The sequence below is a fragment of the Puma concolor genome, chromosome C1, assembly GCF_028749965.1.
Source record: "Puma concolor isolate L17-30 chromosome C1, mPumCon1.1.hap2, whole genome shotgun sequence".
NCBI classification, from domain to species: Eukaryota; Metazoa; Chordata; class Mammalia; order Carnivora; family Felidae; genus Puma; species Puma concolor.
In genome coordinates this window covers 87,481,327-87,501,359 of record NC_141674.1, presented here as the reverse complement: position 1 = coordinate 87,501,359, position 20,033 = coordinate 87,481,327, and the positions used below count along the sequence as shown (strand labels likewise).

The following is a 20,033-nucleotide window of genomic DNA, read 5'->3' as shown; positions in this document are numbered from 1 at the left end:
GCCATCAGCCCAGAGCCCGACGCGGGGCTCGAACTCACGGACCGCGAGATCGTGACCTGGCTGAAGTCGGACGCTTAACCGACTGCGCCACCCAGGCGCCCCCATCATCCCTTCTTTATTGAGATTGATTAGTCCTTCATAAAGTTTCTCACTACCAGCACCTGTAACTGATTAGTGACATCCAGCATTGTCTACAGTGTCTACATTATTGGAGGTTTTTTATACAAAGATGCAGATGTCAAACTCATATTAAGAATCTTATACTCTACCTCCTCATGCCCTTCCAGACTTACATCAGTTTTGTCCCTGCAGCTAAAGTCTCCAAGTTCCAAAAGCTCACATGGTGCCAGATCAGTATCGTCTTACAGGCAGCCACAGCTGCAGGATTGGGAGGCTGTACTGACTGTTGATGGCACAGACATGACAGAGGTTTGGTTTAAAGTTTGCTTGAGATTTTTCAGTGTTACCCTAATCCAACATATATGGATATTGAATATATGATTACTTAACAATATCAGAACTAGCAGGAAATACATATGTATAATAATACCGGTAGAAATAACATGGTGTTATTTTTGTTGAGTCTATTTTCATCGATACAACATTTCTGAAAATTCTATTACTTCACAATCAATACTTGTTTAATACAGTTTTCTTCAAAAACACTATTAATGTTGCATCTTATAATCAATGGTAACTTAAAGTCCAATAAATTATATTTTTTCCATAAGACTCATTTTCTAAGCACTGTACGTAAAACTAATGAAACTATTAATTTGTGAAATAATGTCAATAACCTCAACATGTTTTCATCAGAAAGCTAGACACAATACTGAATATTTAAGCAAGAGTACAGAGAAACAGATGGGATTTCTGACAGAAAAGGTCTGAATGTTTATTGTGTCAACTGCTCCTTTTACAATCTCAGATTTTAGGGGATGGAGAGTATTCCCTAAAATGGAGTTTTTTCATTTACTACCAACTATTCTTCCTTACAATAAAGATGTATTTTAGGAAAAACCTGATACTGAAGTAGTTTCGCGTCTTACAAATTTATGCTACTTCTGACTCTGTGAATATTTAAAGAATTCAGGAAATGCATTTACCAAATGGTCTCTGTATCAGTGTTCTATAAATTAAAAGTTCCTGAATTCGGAATAGAAGATATCTGGCCATTTGGTATTCAGAATTCTATTTCTCAAAATGGCGTTCAATCAGTCCATAGCTAAATCTAGGTTTCTGTATAAACCTACTTTTATTATGTGAATTAGTAATGTTCCAGCCATGATAAAAGACAGGAGAAAAGGATTTTGGAACCAGACGCAATGTATTGCATCAAAAAAGCAAAATAGCTCATTAAATCCAAGACAGACATATAAAATATCCAACAGATACCAAACAAAATTTTTACAAAGAGAAGATGAAATGATATAGAGCACAGCATCAAATAATTTAAGATACAGCAAACAGCTAAAACATTGAATTGAAAGAAGGTTACTATTTTAAGCAATAGTTTCTCATTTAGGTAAGACAGACATACTATGAAGAAGAGGAAAAAATAGGAATAAACTCAGAAGGTCACCACTCAAACTATGTTGTAGAGTCAGCAGCACACACATAAATAATACCATGAAAGCAGATATTAAAAGGAAAATATAGCAATTAATAGACAAACCCTAACCATACTTGTGTTTCAGACAAAAATGGATTCTTGTTAGTCATTGACAAAAGAATGCTACCACAGTCTACCAGGATGCATGACATCCTCTGAAAGAGTTTCAAAGCTCTTTAACTTTGCTAGACCTTCATGGCTGAAGGGATAATTCAGTTCATTCCAATTTACCCCTTTACATTTCCTTCCCTTGGTGATATTCCTCAGAACTTTCACAATCACTGCTGATCAATATATCAATAAATAGGATTAAACCACACACACACACACACACACATATTTTGCAGGTGATAAATTTCTGAGGGAAAATGATTACTGATTTAAAATCCACAATAAGGTCTATTCAAATGCTATTTGCAGAACTGCACTCTGCTAAATAAACTACACCTGATCCTAAAAGCACAAATATGCAATTAAGCTAATTCAGAATCAGTTTTCAGGGATCCTGGTTGCCTTTGTTTTCTAAAGTTCCATGTAAGATTTTCTGCTGCCATTATGAGCTTGCTTCCTAGAATTCTGCTGCCCTGTCTCAAAAGATTACCCATAAGATATGCTTCTACTAAGGACACTGATAGCTCACAAGTAATGGCTTTTGGCATGAGCCCAGTTTGATACAGAAATCTTGCCTCTATTATCTCCACCCCTGCTGTTACCTACAATAACCAATCTCAAGCCAGATAAGGGCCTTAATGCTGCAGATGCCACCATTATTCATCATTGTAGTTGATGCTGGATACAAATTTATCAGCTTTGGGCAGTCTATTTCCCTCTGGTATAATTCAATGGGCTGACCAACATATATAAATGCCTATGTGCGTTATAGGCTCCTCATAGTAACTGTATATCTGCTTTCTCTGGCACCAATGAGATCCATAGCAGAACAATCTGGGCAGAGGTTAGATCAGGGATGATGTACTACCATTGCATACTGGCCAATATCCCCAAGAAGCATGTAAGCATTGACCCAAAAACTTGGAATAAACAATCCTCCATATTATCCCCTTAAAAATACTGTCTACAGGGGCGCCTGAGTGGCTCAGTCGGTTGAGCATCCGACTTCAGCTCAGGTCCTGATTTCAATGTTCCTGGGTTCAATCCCTGCATCAGGCTCCCTGCTGTCAGGGCAGAGATCACTTAGGATCCTTTGTTTCCTTCTTGCTCTGCCCCACCCCTGCTCATGTGCACACACACTCTCTCTCAAAAATAAACATTACAATTTTTTTTTAAAATACTATGAGGGGCGCCTGGGTGGCGCAGTCGGTTAAGCGTCCGACTTCAGCCAGGTCACGATCTCGCGGTCCGTGAGTTCGAGCCCCGCGTCAGGCTCTGGGCTGATGGCTCGGAGCCTGGAGCCTGTTTCTGATTCTGTGTCTCCCTCACTCTCTGCCCCTCCCCCGTTCATGCTCTGTCTCTGTCTGTCCCATAAATAAATAAAAACGTTGAAAAAAAAATTTTTTTAAAAATACTATGTAGGTGTGCCTGGGTGGCTCACTCGGTTAAGCATCTAACTCTTGATCTCCACTCAAGTCATGATCTCAGAGTTCATGAAATCAAGCCCACATCAGGCTCTGCACTCACAGCTGGGAGCCTGCTTGGGATTCTCTCTTTCTTTCTTTGCCCCTCCTACACTGTGCTCTCTCTCTCAAAAAATAAACTTAAAAAGCTATCATCTAGACTTCTCTTTCTAGGTAATATTATGTCTCTTTTAAAGTATAAAATCCAGCTTTGAGCCTCTCCAAAGACTTGTCAGCTTCCAGAAGCTCCTGGTCTTGCATTGAAACAAAAGCCTTCCACAGAGGAAGGCACTTAAATTCCCACTGTGCTACACGTGCATGCTCATGAGGTATTCTCAATTCCTTGGCTGCATCTAAAGTGATTCACCTGCCATATACATCCTAACCAGTTTCCTAATTACCAAATAGAGAAAACTTATCCAGCAAACTCTGAAGAAATCGGAACAGTCCTAAGCCTCTGCAACAGTATTAAAGTCACAACTAAACTTTAATGAAAAAGTGTTGTAAAAATAAAATCTGAAAGCAATGTATTTCATTAAAGTCTAAATATTTAAGCCCATGTAACCAATGTACTTTGAAATACTTAAACTGAGATCATGTTTTAGTAAGATTGTTCATTTAATAATTTATCCCTTGCTTTTAATAAAAAAAATAGGTTAATATTGAAAGTAGTACTGAAAATTACAAGTCTAGAATACGGCTTCCCAATTTGTCATTGTCTTCTCATATTCCAAAATAATTATACAACACTTTTTCACAAACAATACAATATACAAAGGTAACTTCAGGTGATTTTTTTTTGATTTATTAATGCTATTTTGGAAATAGAGCTCCTTGAAAAACTAGTTTTTGAGATGTAATAATGGTATCAACGAAATCTGAACGTCTTTAACCAGAACAAAACACATATTCTGTATTTTGATCTACTGGTAGTTCTCCAGCTTATAAAATAGAGGTCAAGACACCATATGCAATCTCAGGAAGTCTTTCAGGACCAAGGAGGAAAGTGGATGAAAAGAGAGGGAACTAATTTTTGCTAACGAGGTCTGCTTGTGCCACTCTTGCGGGTTTATCTTAAATGAACAGAAGGGTTAACATTTCCAAGGTTTTGGCTCAAATCTAGGCTGCTTCAAATTATCAATGAATTAAAAATAATGGCTTATAACATTGATTACTAAATAATGCAATTATCTGCATATTTAATAACGAGTCTTTGCATAGTACTTTATTGTTCACAAAGAACTTTCACATATAGAGTTGTCTGTTCTTTTTTTTTAATTTTTTTTTTCAACGTTTTTTATTTATTTTTGGGACAGAGAGAGACAGAGCATGAACGGGGTAGGGTCAGAGAGAGAGGGAGACACAGAATCGGAAACAGGCTCCAGGCTCTGAGCCATCAGCCCAGAGCCCGACGCGGGGCTCGAACTCACGGACCGCGAGATCGTGACCTGGCTGAAGTCGGACACTTAACCGACTGCGCCACCCAGGCGCCCCTTTAAATTTTAATATATGAAATTTATTGTCAAATTGGTTTCCATACAACACCCAGTGCTCATCCCAAAAGGTGCCCTCCTCAATACCCATCACCCACCCTCCCCTCCCTCCCACCCCCCATCAACCCTCAGTTTCTTCTCAGTTTTTTTTTTTTTTTTAAATTTTTTTTTCAACGTTTATTTATTTTGGGGACAGAGAGAGACAGAGCATGAACGGGGGAGGGGCAGAGAGAGAGGGAGACACAGAATCGGAAACAGGCTCCAGGCTCTGAGCCGTCAGCCCAGGACCTGACGCGGGGCTCAACTCATAGACCGCGAGATCGTGACCTGGCTGAAGTCGGACGCTCAACTGACTGCGCCACCCAGGCGCCCCTCTTCTCAGTTTTTAACAGTCTCTTATGCTTTGGCTCTCTCCCACTCTAACCTCTTTTTTTTTTTCCTTCCCCTCCCCCATGGGTTTCTGTTGTTTCTCAGGATCCACATAAGAGTGAAACCATATGGTATCTGTCTTTCTCTGTATGGCTTATTTCACTTAGCATCACACTCTCCAGTTCCATCCACGTTGCTACAAAAGGCCAGATTTCATTTTTTCTCATTGCCACGTAGTATTCCATTGTGTATATAAACCACAATTTCTTTATCCATTCATCAGTTGATGGACATTTAGGCTCTTTCCATAATTTGGCTATTGTTGAGAGTGCTGCTATGAACATTGGGGTACAAGTGCCCCTATGCATCAGTACTCCTGTGTCCCTTGGATAAATTCCTAGCAGTGCTATTGCTGGGTCATAGGGTAGGTCTATTTTTAATTTTCTGAGGAACCTCCACACTGTTTTCCAGAGCGGCAGCACCAATTTGCATTCCCACCAACAGTGCAAGAGGGTTCCCGTTTCTCCACATCCTCTCCAGCATCTATAGTCTCCTGATTTGTTCATCTTGGCCACTCTGACTGGCGTGAGGTGATACCTGAGTGTGGTTTTGATTTGTATTTCCCTGATAAGGAGCGACGCTGAACATTTTTTCATGTGCCTGTTGGCCATCCGGATGTCTTCTTTAGAGAAGTGTCTATTCATGTTTTCTGCCCATCTCTTCACTGGGTTATTTGCTTTTCGGGTGTGGAGTTTGGTGAGCTCTTTATAGATTTTGGATACTAGCCCTTTGTCCGATATGTCATTTGCAAATATCTTTTCCCATTCCGTTGGTTGCCTTTTAGTTTTGTTGGTTGTTTCCTTTGCTGTGCAGAAGCTTTTTATCTTCATAAGGTCCCAGTAATTCACTTTTGCTTTTAATTCCCTTGCCTTTGGGGATGTGTCGAGTAAGAGATTGCTACGGCTGAGGTCAGAGAGGTCTTTTCCTGCTTTCTCCTCCAGGGTTTTGATGGTTTCCTGTCTCACATTCAGGTCCTTTATCCATTTTGAGTTTATTTTTGTGCATGGTGTGAGAAAGTGGTCTAGTTTCAACCTTCTGCATGTTGCTGTCCAGTTCTCCCAGCACCATTTGTTAAAGAGACTGTCTTTTTTCCATTGGATGTTCTTTCCTGCTTTGTCAAAGATGAGTTGGCCATACGTTTGTGGGTCTAGTTCTGGGGTTTCTATTCTATTCCATTGGTCTATGTGTCTGTTTTTGTGCCAATACCATGCTGTCTTGATGATGACAGCTTTGTAGTAGAGGCTAAAGTCTGGGATTGTGATGCCTCCTGCTTTGGTCTTCTTCTTCAAAATTACTTTGGCTATTCGGGGCCTTTCGTGGTTCCATATGAATTTTAGGATGGCTTGTTCTAGTTTCGAGAAAAATGCTGGCGCAATTTTGATTGGGATTGCATTGAATGTGTAGATAGCTTTGGGTAGTATTGACATTTTGACAATATTTATTCTTCCAATTCATGAGCAGGGAATGTCTTTCCATTTCTTTAAATCTTCTTCAATTACCTTCATAAGCTTTCTATAGTTTTCAGCATACAGATCTTTTACATCTTTGGTTAGATTTATTCCTAGGTATTTTATGCTTCTTGGTGCAATTGTGAATGGGATCAGTTTCTTTATTTGTCTTTCTGTTGCTTCATTGTTAGTGTATAAGAATGCAACTGATTTCTGTACATTTTTTATCCTGCAACTTTGCTAAATTCATGTATCAGTTCTAGCAGACTTTTGGTGGAATCTATCGGATTTTCCATGTATAATATCATGTCATCTGCAAAAAGCGAAAGATTGAATTCATCTTTGCCAATTTTGATGCCTTTGATTTCCTTTTGTTGTCTGATTGCTGATGCTAGAACTTCCAGCACTATGTTAAACAACAGCGGTGAGAGTGGGCATCCCAGTCGTGTTCCTGATCTCAGGGAAAAAGCTCTCAGTTTTTCCCCGTTGAGGATGATGTTAGCTGTGGGCTTTTCATAAATGGCTTTTATGATCTTTAAGTATGTTCCTTCTATCCCGACTTGCTCAAAGGTTTTTATTAAGAAATGGTGCTGGATTTTGTCAAAGGCCTTTTCTGCATCGATTGACAGGATCATACGGTTCTTATCTTTTTTTTTGTTAATGTGATGTATCACGTTGATTGATTTGCGAATGTTGAACCAGCCCTGCATCCCAGGAATGAATCCCACTTGATCATGGTGAATAATTCTTTTTCTATGCCGTTGAATTCGATTTGCTAGTATCTTATTGAGAATTTTTGCATCCATATTCATCAGGGATATTGGCCTGTAGTTCTCTTTTTTTACTGGGTCTCTGTCTGGTTTAGGAATCAAAGTAATACTGGCTTCATAGAATGAGTCTGGAAGTTTTCCTTCCCTTTCTATTTCTTGGAATATCTTGAGAAGGATAGGTATTATCTCTGCTTTAAACGTCTGGTAGAACTCCTCTGGGAAGCCATCTGGTCCTGGACTCTGATTTGTTGGGAGATTTTTGATAACCGATTCAATTTCTTCACTGGTATGGGTCTGTTCAAGCTTTCTATTTCCTCCTGATTGAGTTTTGGAAGAGTGTGGGTGTTCAGGAATTTGTCCATTTCTTCCAGGTTGTCCAATTTGTTGGCATATAATTTTTCATAGTATTCCCTGATAATTGTTTTTATCTCTGAGGGATTGGTTGTAATAATTCCATTTTCATTCATGATTTTATCTATTTGGGTCATCTCCCTTTTCTTTTTGAGAAGCCTGGCTAGAGGTTTGTCAATTTTGTTTATTTTTTCAAAAAACCAACTCTTGGTTTCGTTGATCTGCTCTACAGTTTTTTTAGATTCTATATTGTTTATTTCTGCTCTGATCTTTATTATTTCTCTTCTTCTGCTGGGTTTAGGCTGCCTTTGCTGTTCTGCTGCTATTTCCTTTAGGTGTGCTGTTAGATTTTGTATTTGGGATTTTTCTTGTTTCTTGAGATAGGCCTGGATTGCAATGTATTTTCCTCTCAGGACTGCCATCGCTGCATCCCAAAGCATTTGGATTGTTGTATTTTCATTTTCGTTTGTTTCCATATATTTTTTAATTTCTTCTCTAATTGCCTGGTTGACCCACTCATTCGTTAGTAGGGTGTTCTTTAACCTCCATGCTTTTGGAGGTTTTCCAGACTTTTTCCTGTGGTTGATTTCAAGCTTCATAGCATTGTGGTCTGAAAGTATGCATGGTATAATTTCAATTCTTGTAAACTTATGAAGGGCTGTTTTGTGACCCAGTATATGATCTTGGAGAATGTTCCATGTGCACTCGAGAAGAAAGTATATTCTGTTGCTTTGGGATGCAGAGTTCTAAATATATCTGTCAAGTCCATCTGATCCAATGTGTCATTCGGACCCTTGTTTCTTTATTGACCATGTGTCTAGATGATCTATCCATTTCTTTTTTTTTTTTTTTTTTTTTTTTAACATTTTATTTTATTTTTGGGACAGAGAGAGACACAGCATGAACGGGGGAGGGGCAGAGAGAGAGGGAGACACAGAATCGGAAACAGGCTCCAGGCTCTGAGCCATCAGCCCAGAGCCCGACGCGGGGCTCGAACTCACGGACCGCGAGATCGTGACCTGGCTGAAGTCGGACGCTTAACCGACTGCGCCACTCAGGCGCCCCTATCCATTTCTGTAAGTGGGGTGTTAAAGTCCCCTGCAATTACCACATTCTTATCAATAAGGTTGCTTATGTTTATGAGTAATTGTTTTATATATTTGGGGGCTCCGGTATTCGGCACATAGACATTTATAATTGTTAGCTCTTCCTGATGGATAGACCCTGTAATTATTATATAATGCCCTTCTTCATCTCTTGTTACAGCCTTTAATTTAAAGTCTAGTTTGTCTGATATAAGTATGGCTGCTCCAGCTTTCTTTTGGCTTCCAGTAGCATGATAAATAGTTCTCCATCCCCTCACTCTCAAACTAAAGGTGTCCTCAGGTCTAAAATGAGTCTCTTGTAGACAGCAAATAGATGGGTCTTGTTTTTTTATCCATTCTGATACCCTATGTCTTTTGGTTGGCGCATTTAATCCATTTGCATTCAGTGTTATTATAGAAAGATACGGGTTTAGAGTCATTGTGATGTCTGTATGTTTTATGCTTGTAGTGATGTCTCTGGTACTTTGTCTCACAGGGTCCCCCTTAGGATCTCTTGTAGGGCTGGTTTAGTGGTGACAAATTCCTTCAGTGTTTGTTTGTTTGGGAAGACCTTTATCTCTCCTTCTATTCTAAATGACAGACTTGCTGGATAAAGGATTCTTGGCTGCATATTTTTTCTGTCTAGCACACTGAAGATCTCGTGCCAATTCTTTCTGGCCTGCCAAGTTTCAAAAGAGAGATCAGTCACGAGTCTTATAGGTCTCCCTTTATATGTGAGGGCACGTTTATCCCTTGCTGCTTTCAGAATGTTCTCTTTATCCTTGTATTTTGCCAGTTTCACTATGATATGTCGTGCAGAAGATCGATTCAAGTTCCGTCTGAAGGGAGTTCTCTGTGCCTCTTGGATTTCAATGCCTTTTTCCTTCCCCACTTCAGGGAAGTTCTCAGCTATTATTTCTTCAAGTACCCCTTCAGCACCTTTCCCTCTCTCTTCCTCCTCTGGGATACCAATTATGCGTATATTATTTCTTTTTAGTGTATCACTTAGTTCTCTAATTTTCCCCTCATACTCCTGGATTTTTTTATCTTTTTCTCAGCTTCCTCTTTTTCCATAACTTTATCTTCTAGTTCACCTATTCTCTCCTCTGCCTCTTCAATCCGAGCCGTGGTGGTTTCCATTTTGTTTTGCATTTCGTTTAAAGCGTTTTTCAGCTCCTCGTGACTGTTCCTTAGTCCCTTGATCTCTGTAGCAAGAGATTCTCTGCTGCCCTCTATACTGTTTTCAAGCCCAGCGATTAATTTTATGAGTATTATTCTAAATTCACTTTCTATTATATTATTTAAATCCTTTTTGATCAGTTCATTAGCTGTTGTTATTTCCTGGAGATTCTTCTGAGGGGAATTCTTCCGTTTGGTCATTTTGGATAGTCCCTGGCATGGTGATGATCTGCAGGGCACTTCCCCTGTGCTTTGGTGTATAACTGGAGTTGGTGGGCGGGGCCGCAGTCCGACCTGATGTCTGCCCCCAGCCCACCACTGGGGCCACAGTCAGACTGGTGTGTGCCTTCTCTTCCCCTCTCCTAGGGGCGGGATTCACTGTGGGGTGGCGTGGCCCGTCTGGGCTACTTGCACACTGCCAGGCTTGTGGTGCTGAGGATCTGGTGTATTAGCTGGGGTGGGTAGGCAAGGTGCACGGGGGCAGGAAGGGCAGCGTTAGCTCGCGTCTCCTTAGGTGATCCACTTCAGGAGGGGCCCTGTGGCAGTGGGAGGGAGTCAGATCCGCTGCCGGAGGTTTGGCTCCGCAGAAGCGCAGAGTTGGGTGTTTGCGCGGAGCGAGCAAGTTCCCTGGCAGGAACTGGTTCCCTTTGGGATTTTGGCTGGGGGATGGGCGGGGGAGATGGCGCTGGCGAGCGCCTTTGTTCCCCACCAAACTGAGCTCTGTCGTCAGGGGGCTCAGCAGCTCTCCCTCCCTTTGTCCTCCAGCCTTCCCGCTTTCTGAGCAGAGCTGTTAACTTATGACCTCCCAGAGGCTAAGTCGTGCTTGCTGTCAGAACACACTCCATCCGTCAGGCCCCTCCGCTTTTGCCAGCCAGACTCGGGGGCTCTGCTTGGCCGGTGAGCCGCCCCTCCGCCCCTGGCTCCCTCCCGCCAGTCCGTGGAGCGCGCACCGCCTGGCCGCCCTTCCTACCCTCTTCCGTGGGCCTCTCGTCTGCGCTTGGATCCGGAGACTCCGTTCTGCTAATCCTCTGGCGGTTTTCTGGGTTATTTAGGCAGGTGTAGGTGGAATCTAAGTGATCAGCAGGACGCCAGGTGAGCCCAGCGTTCTCCTATGCCGCCATCTTCCCTCTTCCGAGTTGTCTGTTCTTATGTGGTTCAGTGAAGGCTCCATCACCAACAAACATGTTTCCAATATCCTGTAATTAAGTCTGTTGACAAACTGAAATTTTAACCCAAGCCACACACCTGAGAGAGTGACAGGACTAGTAGACATGGGATGCTAATATGGTGAGTCCAGCTTGTGTTCATCCGCTATAGGACACTATGACTCACAGGACAATATGAAAACAATGCAATGCAAGGATTTGTACGGCCTATACTGAAACCTTCGACAAACCATGCCGTCTCCTAAAAGATTTTGACATAGAGAATTAAGATAGGATGGTTATTATGGGGGGGAAAGGAAATCAAAATATAAAAAAGCTTAACCAACATGGTAAGTGGCTATATTTGATTTGGAATTTTACCATTATCTTTCACTCTGGTCATACTTCAGCTTGTTTTCATCCTAAAACAAACACAAACACAACAACAGAGCCAGAGCTATTTAAATTGACTGCTCTGTTCTGAAGGTAACATTTATCTTTTACCCACTCTTCATCCCAGAGGACATACAGGTACTTCAGTAAATTTAAGTCTGCAAAAGCATTTTAGAGAGTATGCCATTATCTAGTGGCCCAGCAGCCAGCATTTCTCTGAGCGTTCACCGCCCAGGTGTCTTGGGAGCTGCCGTATGGAGGAAGGAGAAGCCACGCCACATTTGGCACTACTGGCTTCTGGCATTTGCCAACTCCCTCCAATGCACCGTGCACACGAAGGCTGTTCGGAGCAGGTGGCTTCCGCTGTAGGAAGAGAGATGTGGAAAGATATCCACGAAATGAATATTTATGAACAATCCCAATCTTCATTTTAAGTATAAGGGAAAACTAAATTTTAAACAGAGTACTGCTGATCTAAGGCATCATCTTTAAATATTTACAACCTCCTTGTGTTACTTCTTAAGTCCTTTAATCTGAAGTGCAGTAAATACATTAGGAGAATAACATTGACTCTGCCAGAGGATTCTGATGGATCCTGTTTAGCAGGAGCAAACCAGTCATTTGTATAAATAGTTGACTCATTTTTGTACAAATTATTTTTCAAGCAAAGTTAAATTGTTTTGCTTGTCATCTAAAATCTAGTTTGTGACGCTCACTTAAATGATGGTGTTGAAGTCTTCGCTTGTAGTTATTTCAAAATTGGCAAGGCCATTTTTGCTAGATTACTAGAAGGCACATGTAACAGTGGATGATATTTTCCAATCCCCTTCCATGTGAACATTCTGGGGGTTTTCCACAGCTTCAAAATGGGAATAAGTGGTCCAAACAGAAAAAAAGGATATTTAAAATAATAATTTTATAAAATTCATTTATAGGGATTATAAACCACCACTCCTAGTATGCACTTTACATTTGTTCACTTAATTCTTCCTGTGTCCTAGAATATGTATTCATTTTTCTTAATCAATACTTTATTTTTTAGACCAGTTTTAGGCTTGCAGAAAAACTGAGAATTACGTACAGAGTGTTTCCATATGCACCTTCCTGCCACACACACACACACACACACACACGCACTGACATCTTGCATTAATATACGCTACATACTGAATTGCATCCCCCTCAAATTTAAGATGTTGATGCCCTAACCCTCAATGTCATGGCATTTGAAGATAGGGCCTTTGGGAGATAATCTGGTTTAGATGGATGAGATCAGGAGGGATGGTGCCCTCATGATGGGATTAGTACCTTATAAGAAAAGGAAGAGATACTAGAACTCTTTCTCTGTCATGCAAGGACTCAGTGAGAAGGCAACCATCTGCAAAATGGGAAGAGGGCTCTCATCACAACCTGAATATGCTGGCACTTTCTGGCTTCCAGTTTCTAGAACTGTGAAAAACTAAATCTCTGTTATTTACAACACCCAGTCTATGGTATTTTGCTACAACAGCGCAGGCTAACTAATACAATGTAGTACATTTCTTACAAGTGACAAATCAATATTGATACATTATGATTAACTAAAGTCAGTGGTTTACATTATACTTCACTATCTGTTGTATATTCTCTGGGTTTTGACAAATGTATAACAACATGTATCCACCATTAAGTTATTGTACAGAACAACGTCACCTCCTTAATACAGTACATAATTTAAATTGCATTTTCAGGTTGCTCACTAACTTCCACCCCGGTACTTTTCCTCTCAGTCTAGGGGAGATTATTTAAAAATTCTGGTGTATACAGAGTTATCCCATTTTTCTTCATTACTACTGAATTGGATGACTATGTTTCATAAACTAATTTCTTTAAGTAGATTTCACCTAGAACTAGGAGTTCAGAAATAATTCTATTTAATGAAATTGTTAGTCATGAGGGGGTTCACAGTCATTGGGATTCAGAAAGTCTAATCCACAAATAAGAGGAAGTGGGATTTAGACCTCTGGAATGACTTTCAGTTAATGTCTGTTCGTTACTTAAATCAGGTTGAAAAAGTTTACATGGTGGTCAGCCAGTTAGAAACTATGTAGGCAGCTGGGTAGGTAAGACCGGATCCCTACCCTATCCCTATCTCTTCAAGTCAGGCTTGTGGAAAATCTGCCTTCTCCTCCCATTCTTCCCTCATATAGTTTGGCAATTCAGTCAGAACAACAGTCTGACACTGGAGATGGAATAGTAGCAGTTGTACAGTGTGACTCTGGGTGATGTACTTGGTGCTTCAGAGCCTCAAATTCCTTATCTCACAATGACACTTTCCTCACTTGATTTCTTCAATGACCAAATTACTTAGTGTACTCCAAATTCCTAACACAGTGCCTGATATCTGACTGCTGCTCAATTAGTATTTGTCAATAACAATGTTGTTATTATAAATTTTATTATACAGTGGAGATTCAAGAAACAAATTAACCATAGCAATAGCTGCCTGCAGTACAGGCGAAAAATGATCAAGAAATGTATTAGAACTTGCATCCCAGATATGAATAGTGTTGGCTGTACAGCCAGCATAATTTAGCATATTAGTGGTGGGACAGCATTAAAATCAAGAAATAGTTATTGGAATTTCTCCTGGCATCCTTCTAGGTTAATTAACATGTGTCTATTTCCTATCTAATGGTTTACTACAATTAGTTGCAATTCATTTTTAATAATCACATGGTAAACAGGTAGAAAAGAAGGCATTGTCACAAGTAACTACTGATAACAAAACTCTGTTTTAAAAGTTCCGAATCTTTTTTTTTTCTCCAACTTTAAGAAATAGAAAATTACAAAGTTGTGTTGATCGTCCCTCTTTTTAGGATAGCCTACACTATCAAGGTAGTTGAGAACAAGAAATGAAAAACCGAAGAGTGGAGAAGACATATTACATTTCAAAAGTCAAAATACTCTATTTTCTAGATCATTAATTTGGAGACACACTTACTTTGATAAGTAAATTTAAATTATTTTTGGAATAGTTAATGTTTACAGGTTAATTGGTCTGACCAAATTAAACTGCTGAACAAGTATTACATCATTTATCCAAAACACAGTAACTTTGTGAGTACCATTATTTTCTTCATTCTGTATCAGAGAAAACACAAAAAGACCTTCTAGTAACTTACTAAGCTAGTTAATGGTGCAAACAGAATTTGAAACCAGGGCATGAGGTTACAAAGATCCTGCACTCGCCTATACCATCATACTAGGGAAGAAAAATATATTAGGAATCAGAAGAATTAAATGCAATCTCAAGAGCTAGCACATACGATTCACGTGGCATGAAAAGTGGCAACCCTCCTGAAACCCTTTTCTTTCAAGTGGGATCCTACCAATATCGTGGAATTGTTCTGAGAATCAAATGAGAGGACTTTGAAAGCTGCAAGAGGAAATGTGTCATCAGCATTCCACACACACACACACACACACACACACACACATCTATCTCAAAGAACCACATGCGGTACTGTAGAACTTTTCCTGGTTTCCTTCTGGGTAGTCTGACATGTATCTAGTTTTTAGTGTATAACAGGCTGGAAAATTATTGTGATATGCATCTGTGTACATGTACCTGTGTGTGTGCATGTGTGTGTGTGTACATAATTGCCTCTAGGAATTAATCCTTTTGAACATATAAATATATTCTAGCAAAGTTTCTAATTTGACATTCAGCAATAAAATCTCTTGCTGTGTAAAGGACATTCCACAAATGACTTACATGATAATATTTGTATTTTTATTTTAATATAAATGCTTATGATTTTATTAGCCTATCATCTTACAAACCTGAACTTGATATATCAAAGACAATTTCCCCCATACAAGATAAATTGTGATAAACAACAGGAATAAAATGTTGTTACCTCAGGGATTTTCTCGAAGCTGATGTTTCCCCCTCACACCCCCGTAAATAAACACATGGTCTCAGGAGGAAAAGCATCTGAAGGGGAGCTTGCAGATGTGAAAAGACACTGGACAACTTTCTCTTGCTAATATTTCTTTTATCACATTTGCCTTATTTGGTCCCACTTCAAGTTTATTCATACTGAAATAAATCTATTTTATAGTGATATTTTGAGACAATCTTATTTTAGCAATTCTCTTTGTTTATGAAAATCTAAAAAATTCCCCAATATTCACTGAACCATAATTTTTCATCTATCAGCTTCTGAGTGTCCTACAACCTTATAACCCATATAAATTAGCCTTTCTGGAAACAAAAAGATTCTGAAAATCACTCATTTTCCAAATCTTCTGGAATTTCTTTATTTCTCACAATGTACTCAATGTACTCAGTAGGATACAGAGTGAGAGACGATCTTCAACAGAACTGATACAAATGCAAAAATGATAAAACACTTCTGAATTCTGAAAAGTATCCAAGTGCTAATCTTAATCACTAAAATACAGTAATCAGATACAACAATTTAATCCACATCCTATGCTGCCTAACTTATTGATGACACATTAACAATTATCATTCATCATCATTTAATTTGGAAAATCTAACTTCTGAGGAAAATGAGATTAAACCAGAACAAGTGAGATCTTTCCAGGGAAGAGAGACAAACAGCTTTTGCAGATACTTACTATTTTTAAAAGGTGAAAAGCTCAAGTTTTATTTTTAAAACCAAATCCTAAGAATAAGTACAGCACTGAATTCAAGAAGATATATACTTACTATAGCTGAATGAACTGCATACAGGATAAGAAACTGTTGAAAACCTCAAATTTCAGAATCATTCAAAATTTTATTTAGCAAAAAAAAATATTCCCACATATAATTTAACTTTATCTGATTTTCCCTTGGAGCCCCTTCACAGTCAAACCTCTGCAAAAAGGACTGGGTATTGTTTGTGTTCTGATGCTCCCACCTGCTCTTTAACCTGCACCATTTAGATGGCTGGCTCTACTAATCCCCTGAAAGGCTAGCCCACTAATAAGTGGCTTCTATACTGATGGAGTAACAGTTCCCCATACTGTTTTCCTGCACTATGTGACACTGTTGATGCTGTGACCCTCTCTCTGTGGCAAACAGTATAAAACTCTCTTATTACTCTTCCGACCTTTCACAACATTGCTTCTTTTGGCATTGGCTCATCCTATTTTCTCTAATCAATCTAAAGTAATGCCATCTCAGAGTTCTGTCTGTAATCATCTTTTTTTGTTTAAATTCTGTATGTTCTTGTTCGGCAGAACAACCCATCAACTTCCATAATCAAGTTGCCCATCAACTTCCATAATCAAGAGTGATGAAATCTGAATCACTTGTTCCAACAAATTCCTAAGTCTCCAGGTCAGGTTTCTGTTTATGAAACACTTTCACTTGGATGTCCCATTGGTATTTCATTTACGTTTAACACAAAGGTGCCCACGTTTCTCTCTGCCAAAACCTATACGCCTCATCTTGATTTTCTTATGTCCTTTAGAGGGTCATCCTCAGTAGTTCCAACCATCTCTTAATTTTCCCACTCCAGTCAATCCTAAGTAACTTTTCTAGTACATCATTTCTCTTTAGGCCTTTTTATGTCTTAAAAACAAATAAATTAACAATAAACAAAAACCAAAAAACAAAAAAACTCTTCCTGAACTCTTGCCAATGACCACGTAACCAGCTACTCCACCAAAGTCACTCTTCATTCATTCAAGTTCCTTGAATAAAACCAACTATCAGGACACCTAGGTGGCTCAGTTGGTTAAGTATCCAACTCTTGATTTCAGCTCAGGTCATGATCCCAGGGTTGTGGGATCAAGCCCCACATCAGGCTTCACACAGCATGGAGCCTGCTTGAGATTCATTCATTCATTCACCATTCATTCATTCATTCTCTCTCTCTCTCCCTCTCCCCCCTCACGCTCTCCCCTCTCTCCCTCTCCCTTCTCCTGCACTCTCTCTCTCAAAAAACAAAACAAACTGTCAAAATCCAGAAGCTATCAAAAATAAGACCACATCAACAAAACCGTATTTAGCAAGAGTTTACTGTTCATTGAAGAAAAGTTCAGGAACTGGGAGTTTTCAAACCAACGGCAGAATGAAGCTGCTGTTACAGGAAAGGTTAGAGAGTGAGAATGCAGAGCTGTTTCTTCTACATTGTAATGAATGGTTGTAGCATTGGAGTTTCTACAAATGGGAGGGGATTGGTTAAAAGCGGTTGTCTTATGCTGGTTTGGAAAAACAATTTAGGTTTTGTTGATGATTATCAGAGGCTTTGACCAGAAGTGACCTAAGTCAAGTTTCGCTTGTGTTACAGGATAAGCTAAATTAGGTTTTCCTTATGTGGCTTACCTGGTTTTGTCTGTTCAGGAAATTTTCAAATCTGGTCTCCATTTTGTATTTAATTTTAACAAACCAAAGAAATAAATCTAATCACATCTTCACCTTGTTAACTATCTTTGCTACCTCCCCATGACTATTACTGTTGATTCAGACCTCCTCAGGATGGTCTATGAGTCTTTCCGTGTATTTTCAACTTCTCCTAGGTCATCTCTAATCCTCACCTAAGATCCAGCTACACTGCTTCTTACCTTCTCTATACACTCAAGGCTCTCCTTTTGAGCTTCTGACTTCACCCCTGTGAAATGCTATCCAGAAAGCTACCCATTCTTAAAGATCCAGTTTAACTATCATCTGTCTAATGCATTTTATAACTCTTCACCGCAAAGTGAGTAACTCCTTTTGTGATCCCACAGTAACAAATTCTTCTATGGCAACATTTATCACATTATGTGATGCACCCACATCTACCTCACTTCTGTGTGCTACATAGGTTCTAAGACAGAGAGCTAAGACACATACTGTTTCTCATTTTAATATAAATTCTATTTTGGGGGCACCTGGGTGGCTCAGTCTGTTAAGTTTCCAACTTTGGCTCAGGTCATGATCTCAGTTTGAGTTCGAGCCCTGTGTCAGGCTCAGAGCCTGGAGCCTGTTTCAGATTCTATGTCTCCCTCTCTCTCTTTCTGCCCTCCCTCCCTTTTTCACACGCGTGCTCTAACATTAAAAAAAATAAATGAAAAAAATAAATAATTCTATTTTCAATTCCATTTTCAATATTTCTATTATAAACCATTTCATATTTTAATACAACTTAGAGTGTTTATATGCATGCATGCATATATAAAGCATGCATATGTTTTGTTTTTGTCATTCTTGAGTGACATATCTATTGAAGGCTTGTTGAATTAGAACACACAAACCTTTTCAGCTATTTTAAGGTGTCTATTTTAGGGTTTGCCTCTTCAGAGTCTGTGAGACTATGAATTCTTGCTGCTATCGGTGCATCTTTTCACAAAATACTTCAACCAAATCCATTCAAAAATTTTATTCAATTTACCGTGAGCTACCATACTAGCAAACTAACCTTATTATAATGCTGTTTACAATAAAAGTAGATGATGGCGTGGGGGCTTTTTTATGAAACAAAGTGTTTGCACTTTAATTCTCAGACTGTTTTTTTCTCTATTTGGATCTAAGATATATATCTATCTATATCTATCTATATATGTGTATCTACTATATATAGATATATATAGACTATAAATATATGTGTATATATACATACACTTAGGTGATAATGATAAATACATTATATGGTCCATTTTAAAATATATCCAGATAACTGTCTACTTATTAATTTCCATCAGGTGATTAGAACTATACTTTCTTGGAATAAAAAAGGTGAAAAGTCTTCAAAAAGTTTGGTAGGGTGACAAATATAGAAATAAGATATTATATAATGAGGTGACTGCACCCTAGCCAGGTATCTAAGAGGCATAAAATTGGGGCACCTGGGTGGCTCAGGTCAGTTAAGCGTCCGACTTCAGCTCAGGTCATGATCTCGCAGTTGGTGAGTTTGAGCCCTACGTCAGGCTCTATGCTGACAGCCTAGAGCCTGGAGCCTGCTTCGGATTCTGTGTCTCCCTTTTTCTCTGCCCCTCTCCCACTCATGCTCTCTCTCCCTCTCAAAAATAAACAAAAAAGTCATAACATCAAGAATCAGTCTTTCTCTGTGGGGCAACAGGAAGATTAAGTAGTGGATGCTTTATTAGAAGTACCTGGGGGGCGCCTGGGTGGCTCAGTCGGTTAAGCGTCCGACTTCGGCTCAGGTCATGATCTCGCGGTCCGTGAGTTCGAGCCCCGCGCTGGGCTCTGTGCTGACAGCTCAGAGCCTGGAGCCCGTTTCAGATTCTCTGTCTCCCTCTCTCTGACCCTCCCCTGTTCATGCTCTGTCTCTCTCTGTCTCAAAAATAAAATAAACGTTAAAAAAGATAAAAAAAAAAAAAGAAGTAAGCAGGAAATTTTTTAGATATTATTTTTAATGTTTATTTTTGAAAGAAAATGGGTGCAAGTGGGGGAGCAGCAGAGAGGACGACGGAAGATCTGAAGCAGATTCCACGCTGACAGCAGAGAGCCTGATGTGGGGCTCAAACTCGCAAACCAAACTTGAAAACCAGGAGTTCATGACCTGAACTGAAGCTGGATGCTTAACCTACTGAGCCACCCAGGAGTCCCTTT

At 39.5% G+C, this 20,033-nt stretch overlaps 1 protein-coding gene across 1 annotated transcript in view; it reads left to right on the top strand.

Annotated features, from left to right (window-relative positions):
• OLFM3 (olfactomedin 3) overlaps nt 1-20,033 on the top strand; it is a 201,557-nt gene that overhangs the window by 104,349 nt on the left and 77,175 nt on the right. The window lies entirely within an intron of this gene.